This window comes from Balearica regulorum, chromosome Z (genome assembly GCF_011004875.1).
Source record: "Balearica regulorum gibbericeps isolate bBalReg1 chromosome Z, bBalReg1.pri, whole genome shotgun sequence".
NCBI lineage: Eukaryota > Metazoa > Chordata > Aves > Gruiformes > Gruidae > Balearica > Balearica regulorum.
The window spans coordinates 49,684,660-49,700,402 of record NC_046220.1 but is presented as its reverse complement, the minus strand read 5'-3'; the positions used below and the strand labels follow the sequence as shown (position 1 = coordinate 49,700,402).

Here is a 15,743-nt window from a genome sequence, read left to right as displayed (position 1 = left end):
TCAGGTGTTTATATTTAGCCTTCTCAAGGCTAAATAGTCCAAGCTCTTTCAGCCTCCCCTTATATGACAGATGCTCCGAGCCCTTTATTTTCTTTTTGGCTCTTTTCTGGACTCACTCCAGGATGTCCATGGCTCTCTTGTATCAGAGAGCATGGTACAAGCCAGACTTGGACACAAAACTCAGGTGTGTTGCACCAGCAGTGAGTACAAGGGAAGGATTATCTCCTTCAACATGCTGGCAATACTCTGCCTAATGCACCCCATGATACTATTGGCTTGCTCTGTTTCAAAGGCATACTGCTGGCTCGTGGTCAGCTTGGTGTCCATCTAGACCCCAAGGGCTTTTTCTGCCAAGCTGCTCTTTGGCTCATCAGTCCCCAGCATGTGACAGTGCACAGGGTTATTCCCAGGCACAGAGCTTGGCACTTCCCCTTGTTGATCTTCACGAGGTTCTTACCAGCCCATTTCTCCAGCCTGTTGAGCTGTCTATATTACAGTACAGCTTTGACGTGTACATTTAAAAGCATGCACCCTGGAGTTCCAAAAGCAAACAAAAATAATCTGAATTGGCATGTCCATTAAAAGACATGGTCCTGCCTTCTCCCTGCCATTGACTTTTTGTTCCTGTCTCCACCTCTGCACTAGTCTTCTCTTTTACACTGGCAAAACAATTTGGACAGCTGCTCCATTAATTATTTTGCAGAATTAATTATCATGTTTCTAAATTAAGTGTTACTGCCAGGTTAAAAACATCATGACCTATATGAAGACCTGTGCTGACACTAAGGATCAAGGCAGTTGGGACAGAAGCAAGCTGCAGTGAATAAAAATAGTGATATCCACCTTTTTCTGTGGCAGTACTAGTAACACTTAGCTTAGAGCACTCGTGGAATTTCAGCAATGATGTTTGCCTTTAAAAAGTTGAGATAACAAATTAAACAAGCTCCAAAAAGCCTGCAGATCCAGTTCAGCAAAGCTTTTGGGGACTCAACAGCATAACTTATGCATCAAATGAAGTGCAATGTTTGGGTCTACATAAAAAAAAGACACATTACACACAAGAAGAATGTCAGTACAGTATACAAACTTACATAACAGGGGCAATGATTTCAGTATGCTGCAATTATTTGTTGATTAGTAGCAAGTCTGGTATATAGGTATATGAAATATACATCAGGAACCTGAGTACAATAACAGGCTTTAATTGGATTGACCAGCCCTGTAACCACCATTCTCTGTGTTTTTCTTCTGAAACCTCTTTACTTAGTGAACTAGGGGGCTTAGCTGTCTTTGTTCAAGATCTGGTCTAATCGATGCAAGTGTGCAACCTTGGATGAGACTATTGTATTTTCTTAGGTTATTCGGAGAAAGAACTGTGAGAAGTATCATCTGGGGCCAGCACCCATTCACCACTTACCTATTGGCTCAGGAACTAGATTAACTAGATTTAAATTCAATCTCTTGCTTTTGATCCTTACCTAATTAAGGGATCATATGTGTTCTGGATCTGTACCTGACTGATCCTGATCCTGCTTTGCAAAATAAAATTCATAGAATCATAGAATCATTTAGGTTGCAAAAAGACCCTTAAGGTCATCGAGTCCAACCTGCCGAGTCCAACCTGCCAAGTCCAACTACTAAACCATGTCCCTAAGCACCACATCTACACATATTTTAAATACCTCCAGGGATGGTGACTCCACCACCTCTCTGGGCAGCCTGTTCCAATGATTGACAACCCTTTCAGTGAAAAAAAAATAATTCCTAATATCCAATCTAAACCTCCCCTGACACAGCTTGAGGCCATTTCCTCTCATTCTATCACTTGTTACTTGGGAGAAGAGACCAACACCCACCTGGCTACAACCTCCTGTCAGGTAGTTTTAGAGAGCGAGAAGGTTCCCCCGAGCCTCATTTTTCTCCAGGCTAAACAACCCCAGTTCCCTCAGCCGCTTCTCATAGGACTTGTGCTCTAGACCCTTCACCAGCTTCACTGACCTTCTTTGGACACGCTCCAGCACCTCAATGTCTGTCTTGTAGTGAAGGCCCAAAACTGACCCTAGTATTTGAGGTGCAGCCTCACCAGTGCCAAGTAGAGGGGGACAATCACTTCCCTACTCCTGCTGGCCAAGCTATTTCTGATACAAGCCAGGATGGTGTTGGCCTTCTTGGCCACCTGGGCACACTGCTGGCTCATGTTCAGGCAGTTGTTATGTTATGTTTATGTTAATTTAAGCTACTGTATACAGAAATTATTGGGTAGCCCATCCAAGACTAGTGCAACAAACTAAAACCGAAGAGTCAATTTTGCCTTCAAAATTCTAGAAAGAATGCTGTTACAGACAGCACTGCTTAACAGTTACTTTGCAGACTGAGTAAATGATACAGAATCCACATGGTTGCAGTGGTATCCCTTACATTTTTCTAAGAACTGGTATAAATTCCTATCTTTCTTTGGTTGCAATTCTAAGGGAATTTTTGATCGAAAATGCTTTCCTAGATCTGTCCTGGTGTTCTGCTGTGACACAGCTGGTATTACCAGTAATACTAATACATTATCCTTTGGTTAAAGTCTACAGAGGACACACAGCATAAAACCTGTCACTATCACGAGTCTGATCAAAGTTTCATATGAAAGTAACAGTCCTGTTGTGCAATTCCATATACATCAGCATAAAAACTGTACAAGAGTGAAACAATGGTTCAAGAAGAAATTACTCAGAAGTAACCATACCATGTTGCGTAAGACATATATGAAACCTCTAACCATACTAGTATGACAAAAGTGCTGCCCAGTTCAGCACACAAATAATTGTTGAAAGGAAAAGTTAATTCCTGTTACAATAATATTGATATGGACGTGCTGAGCAGTAAGATTAACTAACCATACTAATTCTAAAACACATCCGTCCTTCTCTGGGTACCTATTTACTTGCTCTCTTGTAAGAATCTTTGCTACTCTTGCAAAATACTAAGGGATGGCCAACTGTAGTCACATGGCTACTGTGATTCCCCATTCTTGGAGAGCAAGCAACTCAACCTAAATCACAAGAAATTAGAATCATAGAATCATAGAATCATAGAATGGTTTGGGTTGGAAGGGACCTCAAAGATCATCTAGTTCCAATCCCCCTGCTGTGGGCAGGGACACCCTGCACTAGACCACGTTGCCCAAAGCCCCATCCAATCTGGTCTTAAAGACTTGCAGGGATGGGGCCTCCACAACCTCTCTGGGCAACCTGTTCCAGTACCTCACCACTCTAACAGGAAAGAATTACTTTTTAACATCCAATCTAAATTGACCCTCCTTCAGCTTAAACCCATTACCCTTTGTCCTGTCACTACACTCCCTGATAAACAGTCCCTCACCATCTTTCCTGTAGGCCCCTTCAGATACTGGTAAGCCGCAATTAGATCTCCCCAGAGTTTTCTTTCCTCCAGGCTGAACAACCCTAACTCTCTCAGCCTGTCCTCACAGGAGAGGTGCTCTATCCCTCTGATCAGCTTCGTGGCCCTCCTCTGGACTCACTCCAACATTCCTCCGGACTTTTCAAGACTTCTCAAATGGACTAGATTTCACTGTGCCAAGGGGCAGGAAGAGACTTTTCCAGAGGGTAAGAGCCTTCAATGGACTAAGACAACTATTCTAGGATGGTTTCACTTCAGGAGAAAATATTCTCTGAATCAGACTTCGAAACAGTGACAACCAGTGGAGGTGGTAATTATCATCTCAGTGAAAATAGTATTAGGCACTACTATAGCAAATTATGGTTTACAATTTCTGACCCTCAAATACCACAGAATAATGAGTTATTTGACAGAAATACTGTTTTTTTCCTGAAGTACAGTTTTCTCCTCAGTAAATCCAGTTGGAAGATTTGCTTCTGCCTTGCAGGTGTCATCTAGCCAATTCAAGAATATTTTATGGCTTACAGTTTACAGGCTTTTTTAACAAAAACCATGAATTAAAGATATTAAAAGAATGCTGGCTTCTAGGGTCTTGCACCAGTACAGGTTAAAGGTTGACCTGCTGGGAAGCAGCTCTGCAGAGCAGGACCTGGGAGTCCTGGTGGACAACAAGCTCTCCATGAGCCAGCAGTGTGCCCTCGTGGCCAAGGCGGCCACTGGTATCCTGGGGTGCATTGAGAAGAGCGTGGCCAGCAGGTCGAGGGAGGTTATCCTCCCCCCTCTACTCTGCTCTCGTGAGACCATATCTGGAATATTGTGTCCAATTCTGGGGTCTCCAGTTCAAGAAAGACAGGGAACTACTGGGGAGAGTCCAACGGAGGGCTACGAGGATGATTAGGGGACTGGAGCATCTCACCTGTGAGGAAAGGCTGAGAGAGCTGGGTCTGTTTAGCCTGGAGAAGAGAAGACTGGGAGGGGATCTCACCAACACTTATAAATATCTAAAGGGTGGATGTCAAGAAGATGGGGCCAGACTCTTTTCAATGGTGCCCAGCAACAGGACAAGGGCACTGGGCACAAACTGAAACACAGGAAGTTCTTTCTCAACATGAGGAAAAACTTCACTGTGAGGGTGACTGAGCACTGGAACAGGCTGCCCAGAGAGGTTGTGGAGTCTCCTTCTCTGCAGATATTCAAAACCTGCCTGGACGTGATCCTGTGCAACCTGCTCTAGGTGATCCTGCCTTAGCAGGGGGGTTGGACCAGATGATGCCCAGAGGTCCCTTCCAACCCCTACCGCTCTGTGATTCTGTGATTCTACATTTGTATGTTACATATGGAAAGAAGTATGTGTCACAGCAGAAATGGAAGTTTAGACAATTTTTAAATACCTTCTTATAAATGCCACACACACCACCAAAAAAATTGGAGAATCTTTAAGAAAGGCTACATATAGTATGAAGGATAGTGCGAGGGAACAGCCAAGAATTCTTCAAATTATCTCCATGGAATATGAACAAAATAGAAACTTAAATAGCAGCTTTGTCTATGTATAATAACCAAACACATATTTACAGAGTTTTAGAACAAGTAGCTCTAATCTGAAATATTTTCCCTTTTTCTACAAAAATCATACTATTGCTAACACATTTAGAACCTGTTGCGCTTCCTCTCACCATCACATGGAAGGATAAATCCTCTAAACTTCAAATTGTAACCTTCCTCCCCTGCTTCAGTACAGTTGCATATTCTGTGAATTACAAATAAAACTAGGACATTCACATTTCAAATTATAGCCTGCTATTGCAACTGTATGTGTGGAGTAACACTCTGCCTACAAAAAGCCAATACAGTATCAATGGGACACAACACATTTAAATTCACTTAAAGTGTAAAGACATCCCAGATAATAAATTTTAGCTTGTTTTCACAATTAAAAAATCTGCATCAGAATGGTAGGTAGATGGGTATTAATGTCCACGCAACAAGCAGGTTTATCTCGACAGGTATTTTAGTGCAGCAACCCAGACATAAGAGGAAGACATATGGTCCAATCCAGTAAAGTGCTTCAACATTCATTTAACTTAAATAATATAGGTAAACACATTGATTTGGGGAATTTCACTGCTGTATAAACATGCCTAAATCCTCTCTGCCCCTGTGTTATACTCCTATTAGAAAACATAATGGTCATAAGGATTCACTAAGGATTAGCACAAAGTGTTAAAACATTGCAATACACATTTCATGTTCTGTAGAAAATACAGCTTGACCACATCCATAATTAGAGAAGCCTTCACTCATGATTTTATTGCTGAACTTTTGAAAACAATTTCAGCTTTTTAGGTAACACAGAAACTGATTTTAGTGTCTGAAGTTTCCTGAGAGCAGTTTATATAGAAAGGCCACACTCTCAGGGAAAGCTGAAAGCACATCAAAACCAAATAGAAGCAAGAATAACTTGATGGAAAGAAATGAAATCAACTTTTCCATTTACAGGATTTTTAGCTCCACCTAATGGTAAGAAAGGAAAGGATTTTCCTATCTGCCTCCTATTTGCTATATAATCACTATCTGAAGACATAACTGAATAGGGTGCATCAAAGCAATAGACATCATTATATCAAAATAACATTAAGAGTAGGATTTACAGCAACAATAACTAAGAAAAAACAACAACTTTACCTCATACAATCAACAACTAATGGACATTTACTTTCCTTGGAGCTATTATCAACATTTGACTTGGCAGTTTCCAAAGAGCAGGGCATGCTGACTGTTACTGCATTTGTACGTTAAATACGAGGAAAGATCATTAATGGACAAAGAATGATAGCACTTGAGGGAACTACATGAACTTACATTGGTGAAGATCTGGTTATTATGTTCTGCTTTATTTGCTGAAGCTTTGTTCCATGTTGTACCAGTTACTTGTTTAACACGCATTCTCTGGATAAAAACAAAGTCCTTCACACATGCCACTCAGAGATCTATGTTCTACTTCACTACATATTTGCAGGTGTTTTTTTTCACCAGGCATGAACTTGGAGCATAGGCCATCAGGCCAAGTCAGTGACATGCTGTAGATCTTTTTTATGTAGGTATGCACAAATTCCATAGTTACTCCAATGCATGTAATGAAAACAGTAAGTTTTGAGAAAAACAATGGGAAGGTATGTAGGGTTGCATAAGTTAGATTCTTACAGTAAGTAATTCAGTTTGAATATTCTTGTGAATACTCCAGTATGTAAGCTAAAAAATATTCTCCCAAAGTGCCATAAATTACTAAGAAAGGTTTGAAATACTTTGTCCTTTTCAAAAAAATAATGCTGTTCTCACATATATAATAATCTGAATCCATATGCACTGTGTCATTACTAAGATATATAGAATACCCTCAATAGTAGTAGATATCGATACCTTCAATAGTGGTACGTATGGAAAAACTTTTAGTACTACAGTAGCTTCCATCTTCTAATGGGCCTCTGGCTTTAGGTAACCAAGTAACCGAGAATGGGCAGATTTGGGTTTAGTTACAAATTTTCTATGAAGGACCTGAATACAGCTGACATGTGATCTGACTTGTTTAGTCATTTGCTCCAGGGAGGGGTAATTCTGTCCCAGACTGTACGAAAAAGCAGGTAACCTCTCCATGTTTTCCTACTTGGTAATTTTATGGGACATAAACATAAGTGACATAATTAAGTTTGCTCTCGCTCTGCTATTGTCGTGGTTTTGCCCCAGCCAGCAGCTAAGCCCCCGGCAGCCACTTACTCACTCCCCCCGGGCTGGATGGGGGAGAGAACTGGAAGAGTGAAAGTGAGAAAACTCATGGATTGAGATAAAGACAGTTTAATAGGTAAAGCAAAAGCTGCGCACGTAAGTAAAGCAAAACAAAGAACTCATTCCCCACTTCCCATGGGCAGGCAGGTGTTCAGCCACCTGCAGGACAGCAGGGCTCCAACACATGTAATGGTTACTTGGGAAGACAAATGCCATCACTCCGAATGCTGCCCCCTTCCTCCATCTTCCCCCAGCTTTATGCACTTGGGTGTGATGTCATATGGTATGGACTGTCCCTTTGGTTGTTGGGGTCAGTTGTCCCGGCTGTGTCCCCTCCCAACTCCTTGTGCACCTCCAGCCTATTCACTGGCGGAGTGGTGTCAAAAGCAGAAAAGGCTTTGACTCTGTGTATATAACAAAAATATCTCTATATTATCAACAGCTTTTTCACCAAAAATCCAAATCATAGCCCCATACTAGCTACTATGAAGAAAATTAACTCTATCTCAGCTGAAACCAGGAAAGACATCTAAGAAGAGAATATCAAGAACAACTAACAATATACCACAAGATACTTCAAAAAGCATTTTATACCCTATTCTGTTCAATAGGATTACGACTTGATCATTGTAGCTGCAAATACCTCTACTTTCTTTCTTTGGGAATTTACATGCGTTTTCTATTTAAAAACAGAAAAGAAACCCGAAGAGGAGAAAAAAAAGGATTAGATAGGCAACAGGAATGAGAAGATCCTAGAAATAGATTAACATGTGCTAACATAAATACTTCTAATAAACCAGAAAAATATAGCAAATAACATTTTAAAAATTCTTACTTTGTTCAGAATTGAGAAGAAAGCTTGCTGTACCTAAATCATAGCTAGTCCAACTAACTTTTTATTAGAATGCATTGTCGTTAATATCACTTTAAATATAGGCTAGTCTGAAAAATTCTGTAGATGTTTAAAAGAAAACCAGTAAAGTCATAGTGGAAATACATGGAAGTATGGAATATACAATACCAGTTTCTCATTAAGGTACTTAGTAATCTAGATGCATACGTAGTAGATTCATTCATACTTAGTAATCTAGATTCATATTCATTTCTAATCATACAAAAGCTTCTTCATGTCTTTTTTAACAGTATAAGGAACCTTTCTATTTCTAGAGTTTTGCAAATAGGGAAGCTTATTTTTTTGGAAGTGTGCATATTTTAGCATGAATAAGTAAGTTTAGACTTCAACCCACAGTACAGAGCTATTCTGAAATTGATTAAGATTACTATACATGTATTAAACTGTCCACATATGCTCAGAATATAAAACACCAAAGGAACAGTTTCTGCTGGTGTACAACAGTATCCAATTTTGAACCTATAAAGTTCTTTATCAAATATTAATCATTCCATCATTTTGCATATACTCAAAATAATAAAAATGAATGTACAATTAATGGTTTATACCTTTAATGTTTTGGAAGTGCCAAAGAATACTAGATTTATATGACGTTTGAGCTCTCATATGTACATTAAAAAGAACACATGAATATCACTGTACAGCAATAGTACCTTAAAAGTTATACATCCACAGAATGTTCTAGAGCACGTGATGTCATTTAAAACTAGTTACGCTAAGCCTGTTGTGCTTGGGCAACACATCAACAAGGCTGACTACCTTATCAGGCAACTCTTTCTGAACTAATTCATATCAGTATATTTCACCTAGTGCTAACCATACATTTATTCTTGCTATTACTTATTTCATATCTGTAAAATAACATTTGCTTTTGGACAATTCAAGGAAAACCTGTTGTTTGTGTGTGTTTGGATTATCTCAGATTGAAACAATGTCTTCACAGGGGGTTGCAATGTTTCATGTATAAACCCATGTTAAATGTAGTGTGAAAACATTGTTTTAGCAGAGAAGTATTTTTCTCTTTGACTCCTAAGTTTTATAGTTACTCAATAGTAATGTAAAATTATAGCACTACTTTGCACTTTTAATGTGTTTTTTATCCTGATATCTCACAATGTTACAGAAACTATTATTTATACAGTATTTTAATTAGCATAGATTAAGGAATTTATACAAGCTAGTTTAAAAACCCAGGGAAAAATAGAAATACAGTGGCTGTGTGTATTTCCTGTGCCTTTATGACATGTTCTGCCTACTAGATTTTGCTGTTTCCTGGAAAGATATAAATGAACAGCATGCATCTGGAACATATCTGCACCTATCACCACGAAATAGCACTGACTTGATCATATACCTAGGCTGTCTCTTAGTTATGTGATATGTAACCAAGTTGGAAAGAAGTGGAAAACTGTAGCAAAAAATCAGCAGAAAAAACTGAATGAGCAGTTGCTCTTCTGAAAAGAGCAAAGAGAAATATGGAGCATAAGGTCACGACTGAAACCACCACCCACGGTAAACTGCAGAGAACTCTATTTATTTACTTCGGAAAGATGAAAGGCTGAGTCGCTCCTGAGCCAATGACATAAACCTTGGATAGGGAGACATCCTACCTCACTCCTCACTCATCTGATGCCAGAAGTAAGTTACAAGGTCATTCAGCCTAGTTTTTCATGCAGGAGATACAAAAGTTGAACAGAGACGCCTCTGGGAATGCTGGAATCTTCTGTGTTCAAATGTAAACACCATTAGCTGAGAAAATAAGAGGGCTAGGCAGCATTCCTCTAGCTAACTGTTTACCTGAGGAGCCCTTAAAGACAATCACTTCTGCACTCTGGGACTCTCCAACAGGATCAAGTATTTTATTTCTACATACAAACCAGCCTCTGCACCTAGCCTATTCTCACATCTGACTTCTCACTCTTTTCCCTGTAAAGCACTTAATAAATGAAAAAGGCACTGTGAAAGCAAAAAACCCAACCAAACACATACACACCCATTTACTGTATTTACATATGCTCTGAAACATTGACCCAAACTCCAGTATTCTCACTGAGTGATCCTTCCCTTTGAGGGAAGGATCTCAGGTATGTGCTTCCCGGATTAAAATTGTAACAGTGGACTTAGCTTCTTAGCCACTTCCCTGCTCCCTTCTCAGAAAGTATTTTGCACTTCCCTAGTGTAAGAATTGTTGCTCCTCTAATTCTTAAATGAAAACAGTAATATAATGATAATGTTTATGTTTACTTGCCTCTGTTTCCTTTTCTGTTTTATTCAGTTTTCGAAGAGCATGCCCATTTCCAACAGTATCCATGAGACTTAATAAGGAACATAATACTGTCAAAGCTTTCCACATCTACCTTTTCTCCTTCTGTTAAGAAAAGATAAAATAACAAATGCATTTTGCTCACTGTTACGCACTTCCAATCAGTCCTCACAGGACCAATGAAAGGCTAGTTGGGTAGGCTCTATTTTTTAAAATAAATGAGCTGTGTTGGAGTTAATCATAGATGCTGAAGCCAATAAAAATCATTAGCTCATATTGCCTTCTTTAGATTTCACAGGAGTAAACAAGGCTTCACAGAAAAGCAGACAGAAATTAAATATCTACCATTTTTCAGTGGGTTCTATTGGTTATTATTACATGGTAAGGAACTATGTCTTATTTCACATCTGAGTTTGTATGACGTTATCTTCCAGCCCTTATTTCCTGTTGCTTTTTTCTAGATTAAAAAGTCCTATTTACTCTTTGTGAAGGCACTTATTTATTCTAATCAAGTCAACTCAGATCTTTTGATAAATTGAGCAAGTTACGATTTTTTAGTCTCTTTGTAAGACATCTCTTCCAGGTATTTTCAATATATTCAGCTGAAATCATAGCATCTCTAAACTAAACTGTGTATCTATTTTCTCTAACACTGCCCTTTTCCATATAAAATACTAATAGATATCTTGGTGACACAGTATTCCCCAAGGATTGATAACAATTTCTGCCCCAGACTATCAATATCTTCTATTCAATATGAATCGCTAGGATATTCTCATTACCTTGACTGCTATTCTATGTGTCTGTTACACACATGATAGAATGTGATTACAAGTGAAGGAGAAACCAAATCAAGTTCACGGTCACTTAGCTGTCATCATTGTATTGCAAAAGTCTAAATGGAACAAAAAGTAGTTATCCATGATGACTATTCTGACAAAAACAGCGAAGACTTAAGCTAATGAGAATTTCAGGGTCTATGTTACTGAACTGGTTACAAGAAATGAGTTTTCTTGGAAAGGAAATTAAAAATGAGGTTATGTTACTAAGCACAGCCAGTAAGACCCAGGTAAGTACCTACAAGTCACAAGTCAGGTTAGATAGGCAAAGGACAAATTGACCCAAACTTTAAAACAAAATTTATGTTCAGAGATATTCGTATTAGGATAGGATCAATTATCTCAGCAATTAAAGATAGATCAAAAAAATCTCATAAATCACAAACCTGAGTGTACTTACAAAATGACTGTCTTTTGTGTGTTTTTGCTTGTGTGGGCTGACCAGTCAGGTTCGACATGCAGCAGCATACGGAGCATTCAGCTGAGTAGAGAGAAGTAGCTGTTGCCAACTAAACCCAGGAACCTGCTAAAAAAATATAGAGCAAAAGCTAACAGCAAAGACTAGACAATGGAGAGTTCCAGCAGAAACAGACATTGGAAGAACCTTGTGCTTATCTAAAATCCCATTTTCTATGGGTTGTCAAAACCAAGAGGTACCAGGCTCAATCATTTTTAGCAGGAGTAACCTTTCTTTTTCAGCTCCTGAGGACTTCTATAAGAAATAATACTCAATGGAATCATATCATTTTTATAACAATTCTAAGACCCATTACCTTCTAAGCTGGACACAGAGAGTCTGTAACTGAAAGGTTTTAAAGGGAAAGGGAACATAGTGTTTCCAGAAAAATAAACAGAGAAAGCCCTAGAAAGATAGATATGTCAAAAAATTCTGCCACGTTTTATACAGAGAAGATTGAGATAACTTGATTTTTTAAACTAATAATTTGAAAGTATTCCTGAATTTAGGCCAGTATTTTAAACAGCAAATGTTAACTTGTTAAAGATGACTGTATAAAGAAAGAGATCCTTCTGCTCCTCTGCTGGTGTTTATGAAGATCTTTCCAGCAAGAAGAACTCATCTAACTTAGGTTTTGATCATATAACACACTGACAACTTGAGAAAACTTACAAGACTGGATTGAAATTCTGACATGTTCAGACAAAATGGTAGTTTTCAGATAGATGGGTTTGTTGAAATAGTGTTCACAATTACAGTTACATTTTTAATTAAAGTGAATCAGATACATGTTTTAAGCTGAAGCTATGTATGATGACCGTATGTTTATCCTGTCTCTGTATGTCACCAACTGATTAAAGCTAGAAAGAGTTTGTGAGTCTTCAGTTTCCACCTCATATCATATAGTCTAAGAGAATAAATTGTGAAAACATAACCAGCTGTACAATAAGATGAAACACTTGGACTCAGAGCTTTCTGTCTTACACAGCTATTCAAAAGTAAACAATGATCAGGATCTACCACATTACAGTGACAACCTTACTTCAATCAATTTTTAACAGATCACAATTAGCAGAACTCCTTGGGACAGCAGGCAACCATCCTTTTGTTGATTTTCCTTATCCATTTTCTAGACAAAACTCCTACTCCATATGTCAATTCCAAAAGCTAGAGGAGATGAAGTGGTCTCTGATGTCATGCCCATAATTCATATGACTGCGAAGACAACTACAGGATTATGGAATGAATTCTTCCAGCAGTTATGAAGAAATTATCAAGTGCTCAGTTGCTATAACATAAAATTCTTAAATTATAGCTTTTCAGCATCAGTCACAAGCTGCCTGGCATATGCCTGCTATGGAGTATTATTTTTGAACAAAAAACCCATTGATGCTTAGATTATCTGCTCCTGTTAAAAGATAATAAGGACAGAATGGATCAAGAAACTCACGATATTCCAGGAAACTATTATTTTGGGTGCAAGGATCAGAGCTAATCTCTCAGGGCTAGAGAGGAACAAGAAGAGATAAATTAGCTGTCTTTCTCTTGGCCTCATTCTCTCCTTTGGGTGGGTGGAATTTAATGATGGCATGAGCAATATAATGACTTGCTGCTACCAAAAAGATGGTCATCTCACCTTTTCTGACAGTTCTGGTGCTCAGTGACTTTTTAGGATACCTTATTCAACTCACAAATTTGGAAAAAAATGAACCCATTACAATACTCCTTGAGTTTCCTAGTGGGTTACTGAATTGAACTGGCTTAGTGGAATGTCTGGTGGTTGTCAGAGCTGTTGTGAGGTGATGGAAATGTGCAGCCAGAAGGGAAGACATAGTCCTTATTCAGAATGGAATGGAATGGAATACGAGACGAGAGAAGAGAAGAGAAGAGAAGAGAAGAGAAGAGAAGAGAAGAGAAGAGAAGAGAAGAGAGAAAAGATTTCACATGGAAGACACATATAATGACCATCTAATCTGACTGCTGGAGTCACTGTTTTCACAGTCATTGCTCTCCAACTAAGAGGACCAGGCAGCCCAAGGGAAAGGGAGGTTAGAAGTAAAGGTTGAGGCCAAAAAAGCATTGAATACTTGTGCTTTCGGTTGTCCTGGCCATGGCAGACATCTCCAGGCACATATGGCAAGGGGGTTCATTGGCTGCCAGGGCACACTGCTGACTCATACTGAGCTGAATGTCAACCAGTATACACAGATCCCTTTCTGCAGGGCTGCTCTCCAGCAACTCTATACTTGTGTCCGGCGTTCCTCCATCCTAGGTGCAGAATCCAGCATCTGTTCTTTTTAAATGTAATGCCATTGACGTTTGCCCAATGCTCCAATCTATCTAGATCCCTCTGCAAGTCATCTTGTCGCTTGAGTCAACAGCACCTCCCAAACTTACTAATGGTGCATCGAACTCCTGCATCCAGATCATTGATAAAAATGTTAAACAGAACTGGCCCTAGAATTGAGCCCTGAGGAATGCCACTGGTGATTGGCCACTAGCCAGATGTAGCACCATCCACTACAACCCTTTCAATTCTGCCCTTCAGCCAGACAGTTCATCACTCAACGCACTGTGCACCTGCTCATCTCACAGTTTGATGACTTGTCCAGAAGGATGCTGTGAGGGACAGAGCTTTCCCTTTGTGAACCCATGTTGACTGTGCCTCATGATGGCATTGTCCTTGAAATGCCTTTCAGTAGCACCCAGTATGATCTTCTTCATAATTTTTCCAGGTACTAAAGTTAGACTAACAGGTCTGTAGTTTCCTGGGTCTTCCTTCATGCCCTTCTGGTAAACTGGAACAATGTTGGCTAGCTTCCAGTCAGGAGATTCCCAAGACCTTTGGTAGATGATTGAGAGGGGTTCTGTTGTTAACAGCTCCTACCTCCTACAGTAGTCTGGGATGAATCCCACCAGGCTCCAAGGTCTATTGTTAGGATTAAAGACTGGGGCAAAAAGACGTATGAAATGCCTCTGCTTTTTCTGCATCCCTATTTGCCAGGTGACCATCTTCATCAAGGATTGGCCAAATGTTTTCCTTAGACCTCCTCTTGCTATTAACACACTTAAAAATATCCTTTCTTGTTTTCTGACACAACACTGGCCAGTTTCAACTCAAGTTGAGCTTTGGCCTTTTGTGCCATTGGGACCTGGGTCTTTCTTTGGGGTCCAGAAGCAGCTCTTGGTGCCAAACCCAGCCGCTGCCTTCTGTCCCTCCCCTCGTCGCACATGGCCAGCTTGGCTGCAGAAGGGCTCACAGGGCGGTGTGCAAGAGGAAAGCAAGGGGCCCCAGGGAGCACGGAGAAAATGCACTGCCTTTTCTGCAGTGTTGACTTGCAGCAGAGAGGAGCTGTGCTGAGGGAAGTCCTGCAGAGAGCATGCGATGGGAAGGAGTGGTGGTGGTGGTGAGGGGCGCTGGGAGACTGATGGTGCCCATCTACTACAGAGGCGTCCTTTCCAAGCAGAGAAGAAAAAACACTAGTGCCAAGACTGGATCTGGAGGAGCGAGAAGAAAGCCTGTGCTCGATGGCAGTAGCACATCCATCTTCTTTGGGTCATGTCCTGTAGCACTTGAATGAGGGGAAAGAGAACCCAGCAAGACCAGACAACCTGACTAAAGGGTGCTCCAGTCAGCACAGAGACCCTTCGGGTCCATATGGCCAGGCCCCATGGAGCTCGAATCAGGGGAAAGGGCCCCTGCAAGAGTGCAGGGCCAGGCACCATGGCACCTTGCTGAAGGGAAAGGGGCCCTGCAAGAGCAGAGGGCCAAGACCCACGGCGCTGTGCTCTGGAGAGAGATGCACTTCAAGAGCACAGCTCCAGCCCCATGATGGTGAAAGCAGGGCAACGAGGCAGTGGAAGACCAGAGGAAGAAAGCTCTATGGTGCTCTGCTACGGATAATGAGACAAAACTGTGAGCATAGACCCAGGAAAACAGGGAGACAGCACCACAGGTGGGGATAGCAATGCCACCTTTTAGTAACACCGAGATGGCTTCTGCAGTTTTCAGGCCTTTATTTTATTTTACTGCCTGATAATTGAACTTAGAGGGCTGGAAGCCCTGGAAAGCTGGCACGT

At 40.3% G+C, this 15,743-nt stretch overlaps 1 long non-coding RNA gene across 1 annotated transcript; it reads right to left on the bottom strand.

Annotated features, from left to right (window-relative positions):
- Positions 1-10,032: 10,032 nt before the first annotated feature.
- On the bottom strand, positions 10,033-15,741 carry LOC142599597 (uncharacterized). The gene is made up of 3 exons (XR_012833176.1): positions 11,607-15,741; positions 11,150-11,262; positions 10,033-10,419 (listed from the first exon to the last, which is right to left on the bottom strand). It is a non-coding gene; the product is annotated as an uncharacterized LOC142599597 (long non-coding RNA).
- Positions 15,742-15,743: the final 2 nt, after the last annotated feature.